The sequence below is a fragment of the Eumetopias jubatus genome, unplaced genomic scaffold, assembly GCF_037043125.1.
Source record: "Eumetopias jubatus isolate StellerSeaLion01/CBP00866 unplaced genomic scaffold, mEumJub1_p1.0 scaffold_12, whole genome shotgun sequence".
NCBI classification, from domain to species: Eukaryota; Metazoa; Chordata; class Mammalia; order Carnivora; family Otariidae; genus Eumetopias; species Eumetopias jubatus.
Window position 1 is genome coordinate 20,554,937 of NW_028274818.1, and position 8,612 is coordinate 20,563,548.

Below are 8,612 nucleotides of genomic sequence, written 5' to 3' on the forward strand. Positions count from 1 at the left end.
CTAGAACGATAGAATCTGGGGAAGCAAGACTCCCAGCATCAGCAAAGATGCCCAGATCCATGGCATGGGGACATGGTGTGGCCACTCCACAGAGGGCCAGCAGTAGGCAACGGACCTTTGCCCAACTATGTTATTCAATTTAAGATACCCTGACCTCCTCCATACTAAGTGTGTGAGGTGCAGGTTGACAGAACTCTGATATGAATGAAATTAAATTGTTCAATAGACCAGTGGATTGAGGCACTCATTATTAAATATAAATTAATTTAAAGAAAACAAAGAAATGTGATGGCTGTGACATGACCAAATTGGTTTACTAGGATTTGCATTCATGGCATGGGTTTTATTGGTTTCTATTTTTACATGTAGAACCTGATGTAGAGGCTGGAAAATTTAAGAAGCTTTTGTATTTATACAACTAGTAAGTACATCCAGATTCCTTATCCCTTGTTCCACTGCTTATAATCAAACTGTATTTCTTCTTTAAATTATCATCACAAGGCTAAAAACAAACTCATAATTGAAGCCCTGAGAAAAAATTGAATTACAGAAATAAAACTGCTAAGTAGTAACTGGAGCAGGTTCTTACCTTCTGATGAAGACATTTCTTGTAATGATACAAGAGGTAAATTATTGATATAGTTCTTCCCCAATCTGAACTGAATAAAGACCTACTATAATATCAACTGATTTTTTAAAAAAAATATTGTATTGTGCATACATGTCTTTGAATATTTAGTCTTTTGTGTGGTCCAAATTTTCCCCTATTATTTTTATACTTTTACTTTAGAATTATTGAATGATTTCTTTTTTTGGATTTTTTTGTATCACACAATGTTACATGAGTTTCAGGTATACAACATGGTGATTCAACAACTCTATACACTGCTCTGCTCACCACAAGTGTAGCTACCATCAGTCACCATGCAATGCTATTATTACATCACTGACTATATTCCCTATGCTGTATCTTTTATTCACATGACTTATTAATTCCATAACTGGAAGCCTAATTGAATAATCTCTCAATTGCGATGTTTGTGTAGTCCAATATGTTTTTAAAAGTATATGTCATTAAAGAAAGATTTATGTTATTTTTAAGTCATAAAAAATAAACTGGCCTCCATGAAATGTAACAGTATGTCTTATTGTTAGATCTACTGGTTAGTTCTACTGGTGAATAATATGCAGCTTAGCTGATCGAAAACCTTCTCTTATTGATCAAATTTCATGTACAAAGCCCACAAAGATACCAAAGATAATAATATAGATCTCCACAGAATTAAAAAAAAATAAACAGATAATCAAAAAATATATTATTTGGTCAATCCTGATAATAAATGTGTACTCTAATTATTGACCTTTGGATCCAATTTAGAAGAGATAATTTAGAAATTTATAGCTTTTAGAGACCAGAAAATATCTGTACACCAATGCTGTGCCAAGCCAGGTTAGAGCCTGATGCAAAAGTAAAAATCGATAATACTGATCCTGGGGCACCTGGGTAGCTCAGTCATTAAACGTCTGCCTTCAGCTCAGGTCATGATCCCAGGGTCCTGGGATGGAACCCGGCATCTGGCTCCCTGCTCCGCAGGAAGGCTGCTTCTCCCTCTCTCATTCCTCCTGCTTGTGTTCCCTCTCTCTCTGTGTCTCTCTCTGTCAAATAAATAAATAAAATCTTAAATAAAAATAATACTGATCCTGTCTTTATTTAAAATTTGATATTTTGTTCATTGTTTTTTGTATTAATTTTACTTTTAAAATATTGCATTGACACATTTATTTTGATTAGTGAGGTTTTTTTTTTTTTTTGGTGTGTCCTTAAATTTTACACCTGAGACCTCACTCTCCTCACGCTAGCCTTGGTCCTCACTACACCCACACTGTACAAATTCTAGAATGTTGATTGACATGCCTAGAGAAACCATGTGAAGAGATAAATATCTCTTTGGCTATAAAAGTCTATAAAACAATAGGACTATGCAAAACCTGAGCTGGTGTAATAAATTACATATAACATGGCATTCATTTCTTGACTAGAGACTCATTCCCCAATCTCCCTCCCTCACACACACACATAAATATACAAACTTATTATTTTTAGAGTTAGCACCATGATAAGAAGAAACTTGAAATGTTTTGACATATTTTTAAGCTTTTCTATTATTATCCTTCTAGGATTTAGAGATTCTCTCAACAATAGTTAACTGAACTATTGATTGCAACATGTCTGAATATTCATTACTTTTATTTTAATAATTCATTAAAAGTCCAATTAGCATCTGTATTTGGGATTTTTTAGTTAGATGACAGCTGTAAAATATACCACATGGAATTTTTAGCCTTTTTTTTTCATTTCTATACCTTTTGTTTTATGATAATGCAAATACCTCACCAAATAGCAAGTCTGAAGGATGGGATTTGGGAATTTATACCATTCAGTTATATCCTCAATAGTTACCAGGAATCAAGGAGTGAGACTTTGTGAAATAGAACATAATGAAAGTCATACCAGGAAAATCATGCCAGTCTTCATGTAAAACTACATTCTGAGTGTATTTAATCACAATGATACTATACATTTTATAGCACACTATGATTCACAAACTACACTCATTTTCTTCACCCAAATTAAATAACAACTTTAGAAGTTAAGTTGTGGGTAAATTATCACTATTTTACTCATAAGGATGCTAGCAGGAAACCTCCTGAAGACACACTGTATTATGTTCTCTACAAAATGTGAATCAACATTTTTATTAGATGCATGTAATGCCAAATTTACAGTCTTAGTGCATGCAGTAGGTTCAATTTCCTAATCTGACAGAACAGCCTAGCATTTGGTAAACTAGAGAGATACAGAGTCAAAATGTGAGGGTTGAGATGCTACAAAACAACCCTCCAATATGCTGGTCTCTGTATTTCCTCAGTTCTAAAACTAAAGGCAGAATTACAGCATAAAAATGTCTCTGGCTAAATAGAAATTTTCCATGGAACGAAGAAGGAAAACCCTCACCCAGTCTTCTAGCATAAATATTAATATAAGTTTGTTCATGTAGTTATCTACTTTCACCTTGAAACTTTGATAACTTTATTTTTTTTAAAGATTTTATTTATTTACTTGACAGAGAGATAGAGAGAGAGCACAAGTAGGCAGAGTGGCAGGCAGAGGGAGAGGGAGAAGCAGGTTCTCCACTGAACAGGGAGCCAGACGTGGGGCTCAATCTGAGGACCCTGGGATCATGATCCGAGCCGAAGGCAGCTGCTTAACCGACTGAGCCATCCAAGTGCCTCTCACCTTGAAACTTTGAGACAGAGACCCTGAATAGCTGAGATAGAAAGACCAGAGACTTTCAATAGCATGGGGGAGAGGACAGAGACAACTTCTCTAGGACTGTCCAGGATGAAGCCATACCACCCATTTTGTCCAAGAGAGGCGAGGGGAGTGACAAGATGGCAGCAGAAAAAAAAAAAAGGTACTATCTGCCAATTTTGCAATTTTGTCAAGGACTAATGCTTTTCATATACTCTGGACAATTAAACCCTCTAAGATATTTTCTATATTAACTTAAAATATTATTTGTATTCCTAAATAATACAAATATTATTTATTTGTATTATGTAATTAGAATATTTTTTCTAAAGTATTTTTATGCCTACAAAAGCACGTACCCTTCCATTGTATCCCCAAGAAAGGCACATTGCTCCTTCTCTTTTAAAAATTTATTTCTTCGGGTGCCTGTGTGGCTTAGTCGTTAAGTGTCTGCCTTCGGCTCAAGTCATGATCCCGGGGTCCTGGGATCAAGCCCCAAATCGGGATTCCTGTTCCTCGGGAAGCCTGCTTCTCCCTCTCCCACTCCCCCTGCTTGTGTTCACTCTCTCACTGTCTCTCTCTCTCTGTCAAATAAATAAATAAAATCTTTAAAAAAAATAAAATAAATAAAAATTTATTTCTTCATAATCTATACTAGATTTAATCTTATCTTGGAGGATCATGTTCTAACATACGTTACACATTATTCTCAGCCATGAAAGTTTGAAATGTAAAACTCATCTATGCTCTTCCTTTTTCTTGCCCACAAATAATATGCTAAATCCTCTTCTTAGTAAAGTGTGTGCATTTTATTTTTTTATTTACTAATTACCTCATTCCCAAACCCACTACCTTAACTTGATTCCCCATAGGATACTGTAATGGGCATCTTCCCTTGCTTTCCACCATGTCAATCCCATTTCTGATCCATTTTATATTATAGAGCTGCCACGTTTTCTTTATGGAATACAATTTTACTCATTTCATATTTCCATTCAAAAACCTTGAGTAGTTTCCCATTGCCCACAGAAAAATGTACAATGGCAGGCTTGCATTTGCAGAGCTTTATAATTGGACACTCTGACTTTCCCATCATGTTTCCCATTGTTTTCCCATTCACTGTGCTCAGACTAAACAGAATGATTTCTCTACATTTAAAAAATCTTGTACATTTGCTCATAGGATTCAATACTCTTGGAATTTCTCCTGTTACCTTCTTTTATGAGTTAATTACTACTCCATGTTTCAAGACCAATCTCAAACAAATGTCATCTGAAAGGGATGCTTTTCCTGATACCATGAGATTTTTCCTTAGAACTTCCACATTGTCTTGCTTATAGAATCTGCCACTTTCAGCCTTATATTATGGTCATTTATACATTTCTTAGTCCCCCTACAGACTTAGAAAATTCTTGAAGAGAGTAATTTTGCTGAGATGCTTTTAAATATTCCATAGTGCCTGGAATGAAATCATGTACTAGCTGTAAATCAAATGGAACTTGGTTAAACTTCTAAAATAATCACCTGTTATATCATAAATGAGTTAATATAATCAAAGTGATTTCTTTGCAAATCTTCATACCAACAAACAACTTATATATGCTTTCATTTATCTATGTGTTAACTCTGCATGTTTTGAGAACAGAGTACTGAACAAGAGTTGTTGGCCTCTAGAAAGAAAGGCAGAAGGAAAAAGAGGAAGGAAAAATAAGTCCAGTAAGTTGTCATTTATATATGATGGTGAAAGAAATGAAATCAAATTCTGCCAGAAAGAAAGATATTTATCTCTCCAGATTCTGCTCACAAATACAAGATAGCATCTAATTTATGATACATTTTAAATCAAGACACACAAAATACCTTATTTTTAATATAGAATTAGTTATAACAATATTCTAATACAATATACAAGATGTTGTTCTCCATCTTTCTCACCCCATGTAAGATTAACATAATCCCAGGATTTGGAAGCAGAGAACAAAAGGAAAAGATATAGCAGAGTGGTCAAGAAAGTCTATTGAAACTAAATAATAAGGAAAAGTCAGGCAGTTAAAACCATGGTAGAAAAAGTGTTTATAGTCTGAAGGAATAACATCTGAAAAATCTGGAGAGAGAAAGAAATGTATTAAGTTTTTGGAAATAAAGTACTTCCATATGACCACACCTTAGGGTGCAAAGAAGAGAATGGCAGGATGTGACATTATACCAGGGTATAGAATTGGAGGACCTTGGTGTTTATATATGGGAGGAAAGAAAAGTAAACTACATATCAGGGGGGCAGAAGCTGGTATCTTTGTTCATACACACGCACATGCAGTTTACTTTTTCATACTCTTCATAGCTTCTCTCCAATGAAATATGATAAAATATTAAAGTTCTTTCTTCCCAGACAAAATAAATAAAATGATTCAAGTCTCCTTCCTGCTACTCATACTGATTACTGCATCTTTTCAAAATGCACGTATGCAAAAATAGTATGTCATTTTTCATTTGTTGTATTTTGATACATTTTCATTGTTCTCATATTAATTATACTCAATAACCATAACCCCATGGGAGCAGCAATAACAACAAGTTTGGTATGTAGATTTTCTTAGAATACCAGAGTGGCTTGGTGTATTGTTTAATTTCCTGCTTTCTTCCAAAAAGGTATTTAAGAGTTCCCACAAGATATATTTCAGTGGCGTGCCTTCAGTTGTCTTTCAATGAGTGGTGCTTCACTAATATAGGGGAAGATAAAAACTAAAGATGAATCTGAAGATGGAAAATAATCAAGAATGTGGGTACCTCTGGCACTTCATAAATCATATGGAAGAATTTATAATGAAATACTAGTTTTACATAATGCATTATACAGTTGATATGCTAGCTACTCTAACAAAGATATTTCAAAATTCAATGGTGCAACCAACTATGAGGTTCCCTTCTCTCTCACATATCAGTCCAGAGATGGGCAGCTCAAATTCTGTTCAGAATCTTTTTCCACATTATCCAGAGATCCTGACAGTTTTTCTCTTGTTCCTCAGCCTTGTCATATTTACAATCCAGCCAGTAAGAAGAAAAGGGAGAATTGGATGACAAGAAATTTTCACACAAAGTTATGATTTAGTATTCATACTCATTACTTCCATTTATATACTCTTGACCTATTTCCACTCACATGGCTGCACCTAGCTGCAAAGGCAGCTAGGAATGTGCTTAGCTAAATTTCCAGGATTGCATTAATAAAGAGAAGGAAAGAATAGTGGTACTGTGAGGCAGTTTGCAGACTCTAGCACACCAACTGACATCTCAAAAAAAAATAAAAAACTAAACTATAGGAAGATACAGCAAAGCTCTTTAAATGGTCAACATAAATATATTGGGAATTTGAGAGAAAAACAATCCGAATAATAGTTATATGATGATAGACTCCAAAGATATTGATTTTTACTGAGAAAAAAGAAGTGGAAGTCACCGCAGCATGCTCTCTGAATATATCAATGCAGTATGGTTTTCTGGCTAAAAAGATTTAGAATACTATGAGCAATGAGAAGTAGAATTTAATTTTACCCTTAAAAGAAAACATCTTTAACTGAACAATTGAAGTACCAGAAATAGTGATGCACCTTAGAATCCTGAAAGGGAGATAAATAGAAAAGATTTAAGAAGTACTTGAAGGAGAGAAAATTGATAGTACTCATTATTCCAAAACTGAAAAAAATTACATTCTATAATAATATCTACATAGTAATGGATGACATGCTTGTAACAGACTATATTAAAGGAAAATTAAGGGTTTGGGGGGAACTACTGTTAGCATTTTGAGACTGTCATGGGTGACTTCCTCAGAAAGAATGCTTTCAAAATTATTCTCTTAGGACCTGTGTCAGAGACAAATACTGGGTTTCATGAACCAAAACTCTGACTTTATTTTTTAAAGATATTGCTAAAGATTGTGTGTAAATCACAGTTCCCTCAAGTAATCACCTGAATCATTAATTCTGTTACAGTCAGTGTTTTGCAGACAAAATGAATATAATCCAAAGAATGTAATTAGAAACTCAAATCTTAGTTTTTTCTCATTTTTTTCTTTTTTTAAAGATTTTATTTATTTATTCATGAGAGACAGAGAGAAGCATAGGGAGAAGCAGGCTCCCCGCTGAGCAGGGAGCCGGAAGCGGAACTCGATTCCAGGACCCTGGGATCATGACCTGAGCCAAAGGCAGATGCTTAACCATCTGAGCCACCCAGGTGCCCTCTCATTTTTTCTTAATCTAATATACTAAACTCTTCGTGTTCTATTAGAAATATACTACCTCTATACAAGTTAAGCAATGATATTGACACAAGCAAATTAATACTATCTCAAAATTTCTAAGAACCTATCCCTTAAATGAAAAGGGAAAATGGTATTACAAGTATTAATCATAACACATATCAATTGAAGTAATGAAATCCTCCAGTGAAGTTCAAGGACAAAATTTTGCATGTAGATGTTTCACGTTTTTTGTTGTTATTAAGAGATGTTCAACTCCCTTTAAAACAAAATATAGGATCATCATTGTTTGGAAACCATGATAATTCATCTGGCTCACTTTCCATCCGTGTAATGCTCTGACCCATTTGTCTAGGAGTTAGAGGTTTCCTCTGAGAATTCTTAAACTTACTATCCCTTGTGACAGTGGCATGCATTTCAGATAGCGATGAGAGATTGGGAGAAAAACGGGGAAGTGTAGACCAGTTCTCTTTCAATAAAACTAAGGATTTTGTATTAATGTCCTTATCTCCCAATGATCCTATACTATTATCTTTGAACTCTTAATTATTTTTTTCTAATAAATTAACCATTTGAACCATTTGTTCAAAATGATCGGGTTGGGTAAAGCAGAATACTAACCATTTTGAGCACTTACAAAGCACAGGTAGAGTTTTGGAAGCTCTGCATGTGTTACAGATCTTTTTAATGTCACTAAATCTGGCCAAGGTTAATATGTTCGTGCTCTTCTCTAACAACTGAGGTTAAGCAAAGCTTAGCTCCCAAGTTCATATAGGAATCAAGTGGTAGAGCTGAAATTCTCTAATAAGAATTATGAATAAACTGTAATGAGCCCATGCAAGTGAAAGTAAAGCAGGAAAGGGAGCTATATACATTTAAACTTCATTTTTAAATTTATACCATTTCTTGCTAGATATCTTACATTCTGCCTCTCCAGACTGAGCTCCTGATGAGCAGACCAGTGTTTTTGTGTGAAATTTTTGTTGTTGTTTTATAGCAGCAACAATTAGAACATTCAAAGGAATAAAGAAGACACTTGTT